The 12,452-nt window shown below is 49.8% G+C and overlaps 1 long non-coding RNA gene across 1 annotated transcript in view; it reads right to left on the reverse strand.

Moving 5' to 3' along the window:
* Positions 1-6,132: 6,132 nt before the first annotated feature.
* LOC140213262 (uncharacterized) overlaps positions 6,133-12,452 on the reverse strand; it is a 75,107-nt gene continuing 68,787 nt past the window's right edge. The window contains exon 3 of the long non-coding RNA XR_011890223.1: positions 6,133-6,264. This is a non-coding gene — a long non-coding RNA (uncharacterized lncRNA). The remainder of the gene's footprint in view (positions 6,265-12,452) is intronic.

Below are 12,452 nucleotides of genomic sequence, written 5' to 3' on the forward strand. Positions count from 1 at the left end.
ATTTGATGAACGATCGTGAAGCTGCAGTCTTGAAGTTTCAGGGCCCACCGGGTGAGTTTGCTTTTCATGCCGTTCTTTTTTTGTTTGGAGCCAGCGCAGTGCAACATTGCTATAGCCGGAGAGGAGGTCGAGTGTAATGAAACATGTGGTCCCATCAAGCCAATTTTAGGTGTCATCGAGACGGGGAGGAGGGTACACATGGGGCTTGGTAATGCTGTTCAGGTGGCGATAGTCTACACAAAATCGCATAGCGCCGTCCTTCTATCTCACTGGAACTACTGGGGACGACCTACGACTGAACGAGCGACTTAAGATGCCACGCTATAACATATCTTTCACTGGGGTTGTAATCTCAGCATGGTCAGAAGCACACACACGCACACACGCGCGCGCACGCACACACACACACACACACACACACACACACACACACACACACACACACACACACACACACACACACACACACACACACACACACACACACACACACACACACACACACACACACACACACACACACACACACACACACACACACACACACACACACACACACACACACACGCACACACACACACGCACACACGCACACACGCACACACACACACACACACACACACACGCACACACGCACGCACACACATATCTATATATATATGGCGCTGGCTAACACTCCCAGGGATCTACTAGGACACATGAATACCGAAGAAAGTGGATGTGGGAACAGCGCCGCGGTAGCTCAATTGGTAGAGCATCGCACGCGAAATGCGAAGGTTGTGGGTTCGGTTCCTACCTGCGGCAAGATCTTTTTTCATCCACTTATTTTTCCGTTAATTTATCGTTTATTTCATTTATTAAGCACAAACTAATTTCCCCTATGTTGTCCTTGGTGCCAGTGTTTGTTGGCTTCTTATGATATGACTCTATATTGAAGCGGTCTGCGCTGGACGCATGAGAGAAGACGAAAAAATGGGCTAGGGGAGAAGTGAGAAGAAAGAAGTGGGAATAAAATGGCGGACGACACCCGTCTCACTTAGATTATGTCATTTCTGTTGCCGTTCTAGTTAGGAACGCTATATTTTGGCGCAGCCGACAGTTTTCGAAGACCAGCCATGCGGGTGACGTTTTTCGTCGACCAGGCGTCATCGGAATCTGTTGTGTTCAACCGATACCAAGTGCACGGTGAGCCAGCGACGGACCTTCCTCTTGAAGTTAGTTGTACCGCGCTGATCAACGTGGTGCTGCAACTAGCTGCAATCAGCCGCCAAGCCCTCGTGCAAACAGGATCGGTGACAGTGAATCTACAACTGCAGACACTGAGCGAACTCGTTCTGTAACCCATACGACGTGGCACCCTCAAAGAGGAAACGCCTGCCGGGAAGGTGAGCGTAGACTTGAGTCTTATGGAACTGCAAAGGAACATTATACAACAGATCGAAATAATGAGAACTTTCGCCCAAGCGCTTAGTCAAGAGCAGTCAGCACGAGGCATTGTTGAAACCGATGTTTTTGAAGGAAACTCGCAAAGTGCACACTACTGGCTGTTGTTTTTCGAGTACGCCTGTGACAAGAATATGTGGCACTCCGACGACACAAAGATTTTGAATATGCGCCGCTATTTGGGCGGTATAACCAGAAAATGTTATGACGTGCAACTCATGGATCACGGAACAACATGTTGCGAACTGTGGAAAAGCAACTTTTTAGCGGCTTTCGAAGGCAACGCAGTAGACAGATGGGATGCGGCACTGCGGTTCAATTATACAGGTGGCTCTCTGCTTGAGCAACTTGATTCTCGTAAGCTGAGTGAGCATCTAGAGTCGTTGCCGTCAACTGAATGTGAACACAGCTTCATAAACAAATCTCTGGGAAGCGTAAATAATGACTGGGAGGATGGTGAAGAACCAATTACCGCAGTTCATGGCAACCTACTTCCACATAATCTGTCTACCATGCATCACAAGCCCCAGAAAAAAAGCTTCAGTGAGACAGTGCATTTGGTGTCGTCAAGCTTATTGTACACCCCCATTGAGGTAGATGGCATTGAAGTGAAGGTTCTCGTTGACAGTGGAGCTTCATTTTCAATTATCAACAAGACTCAAGTGGAAGCTGGTCGCCTGCACGCTGGCAGAACATTGCGTGTCCAAGCCTACGATGGGTCAGTGACCATGCATAGCGAATGGGTAACCCTGGCTATTGAATTTCAAGGAAATGCTATTACCAGTGACGTATTGGCAATTGCCAATGTCACCTACGATTTTCTTTTGTCCCGTCCAGACATGAGAAAACTTAAGATAAACCTCTATTGGGATGACAAGGTAATGGCCGAAGACATGATAAGAACAGAAGATCCTGGTGAAGAACCTAGTCTATGAAGGCTAATTTTTCACCAGGAAGACATCAAGACTAAGTACCCAGAGCTTGTATGCATGGGAAGCTACCCTCCAGCAATGAAATCACATGTTCCTTTCGAGCCCGCAGATAAAACAGTGGTTCGTAGAACCCCCTATAATATGTCCAGAGATAAAAAGGTGTGGCTGAAGAAGGAGTTGCAAGAAATGTTAGACGCAGTTATCATTCGGCCTTCTGTATCCCCATTTGCTTCTCCTATAACTATTGCACCTAAAGAAGACGGGACATTCCGCCTCTGCACAGACCACCGGGCTCTCAATCGTCAAACTGAATTGATACCTTATCCAATGCCGAGAATCGACGACATCACTGACGAAACTGGTGGTTGCAATTTTTTTTCGCGAATAGATCTCTGCAAGGGCTTTTGGCAGATTCCACTAAGTGAAGAAACGAAGAAGTACACCGCGTCCATAACCCCATTTGACTTCTTTGAGTACAACCGCCTACCATTTGGTTGGAAAAATTCCCCTGCGTGGTTTCAAAAGATTATGACGGACATTCTGAAACCTTACCTGGGCATATATTGCAATGTGTACATCGACGACATCATCATTTACTCAAAGACAAAGAAAGAACACCGTAGTCATCTTTCAAAAGTTCTTCATGCCCTCAGACTTGCCCAACTCAGTCAACTTCAAGAAAAGTGCGTTCTTTCAAGATACCGTAGTATTTCTTGGCAGGGTGTTTGATGGACAGACACAAAGCACTAAGCAAGAATCGGTAGAGAGAATCTCCAAGCTGGTAAAGCCTTATGATGTGCACTCCCTGCGCGTTTTTCTTGGCCTTGCAGGACACTTCCAGGCGTTTATCAAAGACTATGCACTGAGAACAAGGTGCCTCACACGTTTATCCCAGAAAGACGTGCCTTTTCATTGGGGCGAGAAGTGCGAAGCTGTCTATCGTGAGCTTACAAAACTAATATCGTCAGAGCTCATCTTGCGAATACCGGATTTTTCTCTGCCTTTCGTGCTGAACACGGACACATCACATTATGCTACCGGTGCAGTTCTATACCAGAAGCCATCCAAAAAAGCTGATCAGACCAAACACTACGTTGTGGGGTACTACAGCTATACCCTGAAACCCGCCGAAATCAATTACTCTACCACAGAAAAGGAAGCTCTGGCCGTCTTAAAAGCTGTGCAGTACTTTCATACTTACCTGGAAGGTGCCCAATTCATACTTTTCACGGACCATCAAACACTGACTCAACTTCTGAGCATGGCCCAGCCAAGAGGCCGCATTGCTAGATGGGTGAACTATCTGCAACAATTTTATTTCGTAATTTCGCACCGTCCAGGCCCACTCCTGACTGACGCTCACGCACTATCAAGATTACTTGTACAGGAATCAAGCAATAATCCAGACAATCAATCATATTAAGCTATGGGAAGGTACAAAAGAGCTCCAGTTTATCAATGGAAGGTATCACGTGCCACCAACTATGATTGCAAGGATTCTTCATCTATACCACGACACCCCTGGATCGTGTGGACATGATGGCTTCTGGCGCACTTATAAGAAATTGCTCATGAGATTCACATGGCCGGGCATGAAAAACGACATCAGCCATTACATCCGCGCATGCCACCTCTGCCAGGTGAACAAAGTTAAATTCAAGCTATCGACAGACGTTATGACAAACCCTGAATATTCAAGCGTCCCGTTCGAAGTAATTCATTTGGACTTCGCGGAGCTCAAAAAGAAGGGGGAAGGAGTCAAGCGAACGCAAGCTTTCTTGCTCACTATAGATGAGTGTACAAAGACAATTGCGGCTAAAGCTGGCAAAGAAGACGCAAACAGCGTAATAGATCTCCTCAAAGCTGAATGTTTTAAACACACAAAAACGCTCGTCTGCGACAACGGGCCGGCTTTCCGGAGTGCCAAATTATCAAAGTGGACACAGGAGCACGGCATAATGATAAAGTAATCTTCTCCATACCACCCGGCAGCAAACAGCCTAGCGGAACGTGCCATACGAGACAACAAACAGTATCTGAAGCTGTATCCAGACTTTGCCGGTGGCTGGAAGTGCTGTCTCGAGGCCCTCATTTTGTAACTTCGGGTACAGCGCCCATAATTCCTGCAGATCGTGAGCTAGGTCTCCTAGAGAACGTCGAACTCGCTGAAGTAAGGAACACTGTCAAAGAGCAAGAGGTCTACAAGCGCCGCATGAAGCGACACTTTGATAAAAGGCACAGTAGCGAGATACCTGACATACAGCCTGGAGACTATGTCCTTGTAAGGAAAGGAGCTGTGCCTTCAAATTCAAAATTTGGTGGACCATTTCAAGTTATTAAGACTGCGTGCCAGCATGGAATATTGAAGAATGTCTGGTACGCCGGAGCCTCGGACCAAACAGAGTGAGCCGCTATTGGAAACATATTCAAGTATTACCCCAGGAGGTGTAATTAAAAGAAATCCGGAAGAGTGAAGCGGTCTGCGCTAGACGCATGACAGAAGACGAAGGAATAGGCTAGGCATACAGTTTCTCACTATAACACCTCGAGGGTAATCTGGCGCCACCGTCTATGGGAGTTTCTTAAGGGGGCACCGTGCCATCATGGGAATGACGGTACATGTGTCTGCGATGCTCGTGTTGGCTGGTGTTGTAAGAGGCTTCGTCTAAAACGTGGATATGGCTACGCAAATAAAGCGTTCCCAAAGTAAAATCTTCATAAAATGTTTCCATTCACGCATATGACATCTTTATTCACCCACGATGCAAGGCCAAGCGAAGAAACGCAAGAACCGATGACCAACTGTTTCAAAGCGAGCGCGAACCTTGTCGTCTGTCCTCCAACTATAGCGGCCCGCTGATGCTTTTTACGTAACATGTAGTCGTACACACAATAACAAGTTCTCATAGTTAAACAAAACATATTTTCGAGTAATAATAAAGCTAAAACAGCTTTTCACATGCTGTTCTAGTAGAAAATGAATCGTTGTGACAGACTGAACGGTACTTGCCAAGCGCGTCTTCAAGGTGCCCTGTCTCTACGAGAACGATGCCAATCCGAATCCACAATATACCGGCATTCCCATGCATACCACAGCGCAGCAGCGCCAGATTTCCCTCTAGGTAATGTAGTGAGAAACTCTATGGGGCTAGTGGAGAAGTGAGAAGGAAGAAGTGGGAATAAAATGGCGGACGGCACCCGTCTCACTTAGATTATGTCATTTCTGTTGCCGTTCTAGTTAGGAACGCTACACACACACACACACACACACACACACACACACACACACATACACACATATATATATATATATATATATATATATATATATATATATATATATATATATATATATATATATATATATATATATATATATATATATATATATATATATATATATATATATACAAGAGGGAACAAAGCACCTCCAAACGCTCGGTTATTTGAGACGTACAAATACACTTTCGTTGCAGGAGTGTGGACAACGGATCCAGTTGGCATGGATTCATGATTGTTTTCGAGCGGAAACACATGCAAGAAGAAGAACGCTCATTTATCTCTTTCCTCTTCGTTGTGTGTGTTTGCGCTTTCAAATCAGCATTATTGTTAGCTCACCAAACCTTTGCCCTATGTCGCCTTAGGCATGGCGTGTACAGGTAATAAGGTGTTTAAGTACATCAGTGAGTGGTCCTTTAGTAGGTTGAAAAACACCTTTCTCGTATTAGACATTCAAGCGTGACATACTTGCCTTGGGCAATGACGGACAAACGACCACGGTGTCTCTCAAAGCGTAGATTACCATATTTCCCGTTGATGCACACAATAAGAACGCAGTGATGTGCAGTGTGGTCGCGATTGATGAAAATCCGGCAGCAATCTGAAGATCCTGAAAGAAAGTGCGTGTGAATAAAAGTGACCAGCGAAATTTGACAGAAATATTATGCAGATCACACACACTGTGCGAATCGATGTAAGCGAAGCTTCTCGTGCTGTTTACCATCATTGACGATATTTCGCGGTGATCTTGACGGCCTACGAAAGCCGGGATGTGATGGCAAACGTTACCTTGCGTGCAGCACTGGTGTTTGTCTACGTAGTACAGAGGAGAAAAAGCGACACAAGTTTGGTTTTGTCGATTTTCTGGGCGCCCGCTTGCGTGATGCCGTCTTGATGCTGCGGATCTTCTGTGCGGCTTTGCGTCTGCACGCCCTGCGTCAGCTGTCCACTTGTACAAATATGCACGGTGTTTATATTTGAGAAAAAAAAATGCATCAAAGATTAGGATACTCCGTAATGCCAAATTTTAATGGAGGTGTATATGTTTCTTTTTATTTCGCAACATATTAGCTGGCGCGTTGCAAACGGAGAAAAGTATGGCACAACGGCCTCGCTTATCGGGCGATCGCGAGAGGCAGCGCGTGGGCGCGATTCATAGAAGCCGCCGTACCTCCGCTCATGCAGCGCTTTGTTTCCATATACAGTATTGGTGTAGTCATCGGTGAATAGACGACTCGCGCTACTCTGGTGTCATCACGTTGCCATCGTCGCCCAGAGTCCCGTCTTGCACGGCAATACGCTTATCTTTTCACGTTTTCGCCGTACCTTCCTCATACGTTGTCCTCCTCGCGCTCTCTTCGCTATCGCCGGCTTTCCTCCCCCGCTGTGCTCCGCGTCCACTCTTCCACCCTTCGGTGCGCTTGTTGGCTCGGTTACGAGGGACGCCGACGCTCGCCGCAGGTACGGGTGCCTAACAGCTGAGCTCTAATAGCAGAAAAATGCGATATCATACCTTGAAGTAATTTTTTTCAATGTGTCCGCCACCGCTGCCATGTCTAGTGGTGGCGTTTCTTTTATAGGCATCTAGAGCGGGACGAGTTTGGTGCGGCGCCATGCCTTCGTGTGGCGTCGGCGGCGGCGGCGCGGATATATGACCGCCCCCGGGCGCTGTAGGTGCTGCCGAAAGTCGCGCTGTTCGATGTAGCTGCAGATGATTATATATCTTTTGCGCTGCCGAATACCATATGCAATACCAGCCTGGATATGGCGCTGTCTGTATAAGGAAAGGTACGTACAGGTGCCCCAGAAAGTAAACCGTGCACACGGGCGGCGGCTGAACCACATCTCCGTGCGCTATCGTCGACTGAACGTGCTAAAGAGCTTGCGCAAAACTAAACAGTGGCCGCCATTCGATACAAATTTGACCATTGCCTCAGCTACGGCTCCGTCGCAAGTGCTGTGCTACCAACACTCTACGCTGTGTGAAGTTTTGACACTTGTAGCAACCATTTCTCGATGATGCAGCAATTGCCAAAATTGTTTGCCTCCTGCACGCGCGATTAGCGTCACTGGCCGAGCATTGTTACTCGAGGATCGCCTTTGTCTCCAAGTCGCCGAGAACAAACTTAGTGGTCATGCCACGCTTTGGCGATTTCTGAGCGCGATAGACTACCAAAGCCTGCGGCAAATTAGGACGCTTAATTTAAGAAGTGCCACAATAGATTTGTGCAAAAAAAAGAAGCTGACAGCGCCATTAATTCGTCCTAAATACAAACATCGGCCAGTTACACTGCAGCACGCATGCAGGAAGGTAATGCCATTGGCAAGAGCTGCTTGCAAACGATAAGTGATTGCTGCAAGCGCAAAGAGCTCCCCTAGCGGCGTCCATAAGGTTTCCTTCGCCTGAGCAGTATGTACATGAGGCAACCGTAAAAAGCGCATTGCACGACTACGACGGATTCCTTTTGCGCATGCTTTGTATTGCGCACTGCCGCCCCTAGTACAGGGGGATCCAGTTCAGCCACCGCTCGACTGCTCCGTTTAATTTCTGGGGAGCCTGCACAGTGGCAAGCAATAGAAACGCAATAATTCGAGCAGATGGCTGCCGGAGCTTGTTGCGCCAACTGCAAGTGCTGGAGACACCGAGCTGATGCATCGTGGCGTACGATAAAAGCGACTGACATTGTGACGCATTGTGACTGCGTTTCATGCCACGACAACAATGTCTCGGCGTGAAACTCTGGAGCAAAGGCCACGTACCGAAAGAGTGGAAACATGCGGAAATTGTGACCATTCCCAAACCCGGCAAGAAGCCCGCAATCGACGCCCTGCGTCCCATCTCGCTGACTTCGCGCCTCGGCAAGCTGTACGAGAGGGTCATCGAAACCCGCCTCCAACATTACAGAGAGGACGGTGACCTCTTCCCGCACATCATGCTTGGCTTCAGGATGGAACTTTCTACGCAAGATGCGTTCCTAATCCTAAGGGAAGAACTTCTCAAGGGCATTCCAAAGGGAGGAGAACACCTCCTGCTCGCACTCGGCCTGAAAGGGGCCTTCGATAACATCTCTCACGAGGCCATTCTCAAGGGACTAAACGACATCACTTGTGGGGAGCGCATCTTTTATTACGTTAAATCGTTCCTGACGGGCCGGACGGCAACCTACGGAATAGGCCAGACTCGATCGGATACGACTGACGTGCGAAACAAAGGAGCACCGCAAGGGCGATAGTCTCCCCGATTCTCTTCAACGTCGCGATGCTAGCGCTGACTAAAGAACTGCGGAAGATCCCGGACCTAGGTTACGCCCTGAATGCAGACACCATCACGCTCTAGGCCACCAAGGGCTCCCTAGCGCGAAAAGAGAGCGACCCTTCAAGAGGCCGCGATGGCTGTGGAGAGATTTGCGGCAGCGAGTGGTATGCGCTCGCTGCCGCAAATCTTGCCGAGGCCGGAAGTCATCGAGATGGGACGCAGGGCGTCGATCGCGGGCTTCTTGCCTGGTTTGGGAATGGTCATGATTTCCGCGTGTTTCCACTCTTCCGGTACGCGGCCCTTGCTCCAGAGTTTCGCGCCGAGAGATTGTTGTCGTGACATGAAACGCAGTCAAAATGCGCCCGAATGTCAGTTGCTTTTATCGTATGCCACGATGCAGCAGCTCGGTGTCTCCAGCACCTGCAGTAGGCGCAACAAGCGCCGGCAGCCACCCGCTCGAAGTATCGCGTTTCTATTGCTTACCAGCGCCCGAGAAGTGCGAGGAGATCCGGGTGCACGGAGGAGGAATCTGCAAGTCCCCCGGCCCCATCGACCTCTATCTTGAGGGTCAGAAGATCACGGAAGGCAATAAGACTAGGATTCTGGGTTTTTGGATCCAGAGCAACCTAGAAGCCTCCCCCACAGCATCCCAACCCTAAGGTCTGCCACCAACCAGATCTCGAGGATTATTAAACGAATTACAAGAAGCCGCGAGGGCATGCGAGAAGAGGACACGCTTCGCCTCGTCCAGGCTCTGGTGATCAGCAGAATAACGTATAGCATGCCGTATCCCTACCATTCGCGAAACAAACGCGACCAAGAACAAATCGACGCCATCATCAGAGGCGTGTACAAAACGGCCCTGGGTCTCCCTGTCACCACCTCAAACGAGAAGTTACCGGCCCTCGGGATCCACAACACCTTCGCTAAGCTGCCGTACGTGGTTATAGCTTCGCAAAAGGCCAGACTACGGAACAGGGCGGCGCGCCGAGCCATCCACTACCGGACCGGACCGGAACGGCAACGGAGCTCCGTGCCCTCGATGGGCAGCGATCACTCCCGCTTGAGGTCAGAGGCAAGATCAAGGCGAACCCGATACCGAAGCACATGAGTCATGAACTCCATGAAGGACGACGCAAGGCTCGCGTCGACAGCGCCGACAATTCAAGGGTGACCCGTACGTAACGTAGGTGGACGTGGCGGCGTACACTGTAGGAGGCCTCTTCGCGGTAGCCGCCGTGAACGGGAGAGACAAGTCCTTGACCCTCGCGGCCTCCGTAAGGGCAGAGACCCCAGCTGCGGCTGAGACCATAGCCGTGGCGCTGGTAATAAAGCAAGAAGACAGGGTAGGCAGGGAAGTTTATGTCGTTACCGACTCGCAACAGGCGTGGCGTAACTTTACCAACGGACGAACACCGCTGCTGGGGGCTCAGATTCTAGGCCCGAGGCTGCAATAATCCCTTGCTCGAGCGCTAATCAACCGAGCGGGGTAAGACGAATCGTCTCATCAATCCCCACCCTTTACCTTCGTGCCCCTGCCCTCCAATTACTGCGACCGACTCGAGATCCAGTGACTCAACCACAGGTTTTATTGTCCCCCTCACAGAAAGCTCAGCACTGAAGAAGCAGTAGCTCTCAGACATATTCAGACGAACACATTTCCAAACCTACACAGATACAGTACAATGTTCCCACATACATATCGCGGCATCTACCTCTGGTGTAGCGACACACGCCCTACACTCTTTCACATCTCGTGGGGGTGCTGGGGCAAACCTCAACACTTAGACGGCTAGCACGACATTTGAGCGGTGGGAGGTACAGCTGACCGGAGATACCCTGGCAGGACAAGAAGCTCTCGTCCAGCAAGAACGTCGAGCAGCCATGGCCAGTGGAGTCCTGGAATGAGGACAGCACCCACTCGACCTCAAGAGCAACCACCTCGATGGTCCGAATAAATGTTTTTTCTCTCTCCCTCTCGCTCTCTCGGCGCTCACCGGTGGAGCAATAAAAGCAAGCAGCAGGAGCCGCGCACTCCGAGTATCGCATTTCAGTCGCTGAGCGCTGTACGTTTGTGACGCGGCTTTGCTTTCGTCTGCTTGTTGTAACATCAACAAAGGAGCAGAGCTTCGTGCGAATTGCGTGTCTTCGCCTCCGAAGGTTTAACGGCTCAGAAGCTTGGGCACCGATTGGGAACACTGAGTTGCAGTCGTCATTCTGATGTCCTCTCAGTGGCTTAGTCTTTTTCTTTTTAAGACTGAAGAAAACACCGGGAAAGAGACCTGGAACTACGACGCAGAAAGCGGCCGATCGTTCGAAGCGGAAAGCGCGTGGATCACAAGAAACAAGACAGCCAAGAAGGGCACTTCGAATTTAAAGACGCCGGCAAGAAAACCAACCGATGAGCAAACGTCCAGCCCAGCACTTTCACAGCAACAACACAGACCCAGGATGCCGCCCCTGCCACTTGACGACTTCAAGATCATCTACCGCCCGCAAGCAGGTCCCGACCTCGCCAAATGGAATATCGTCGCAGTCGCGCATGCCATCGGTTGAGCGAATGGACGATGGCAGCTGGACTTCAATGACAAAGTACGCGTACAAGTACAGAGAATCGAAAATTTAATCATCGCAAGCACGGCGGACAAGGAAGACGCCAGAATGCTGGTCAGCCTCAACAGAAGCGCTTACCACAACGTCAAAGGCAACACACGAACACCGGACGACGTCTCCCGAGGCGTCATCAATAGCCCCATACCAGGAACAAGTACTCCAGAACTTATGGCAGGAATCCGAGCACCGGCACGATACACCGGCCTTTACGCCCGAATGTTGGGTAAATGAACCCTGGAAGTCGTATTCTCCGAAGGACCGCACGTTCTCTGCTACAATATCTTCCAGGGCGTAGACTTCCGCTGCAGACGATATCGCAAGTCAGTCCAGTACTGCCACACCTGTGGCAACACGGGACACCGCCAAGACGCCTGTCCAAAACCGATCCCAGATTTTTGCTACAAATGGGCAAGACTGGACAACCACAAGACCATGACTGCGAACCGACCTGCAAGCCCTGCGGACAAGCGCACAAAACTGCAAGTACAGTGAGGAGCAAGAGACTGAAGCCAAGACCTCCATCCTACGATATACGGCAACAGTGCCTTAACAGAGTACAAGAAAGAGACAACCGCTGGAACTCCAGCAGTGAAGAGTTCCAAGAGCTGGGCACCTCAGCCATCAGCTCGAGCAGTGTCAGTGCGAGCAGCTCCTCCAGACGCAGCAGGTCCAAGCTAATACTGCGCAGTGCTTCGTGCTCTCCTTCCCGCTCTCGCTCTCGCTCAGTCAAGCGCGAGAGCTACGCCGACTCGGTAAGCAGCTCGAACGACTCGGGAGGGGCGGGGGGGGGGGGGGGTACGAGCAGCTTGGATGCATCGGCCGAAGCCGCAGTCATACGGGTCCTAGAAAACAAACAGCAGAACCAACAGAGCAAACCGCAGAATCGCACAGCCAATTGCAAAGCCAGCAAAACCTCATAGACAAGCTAC

This window comes from Dermacentor andersoni, chromosome 9, assembly GCF_023375885.2.
Source record: "Dermacentor andersoni chromosome 9, qqDerAnde1_hic_scaffold, whole genome shotgun sequence".
NCBI classification, from domain to species: Eukaryota; Metazoa; Arthropoda; class Arachnida; order Ixodida; family Ixodidae; genus Dermacentor; species Dermacentor andersoni.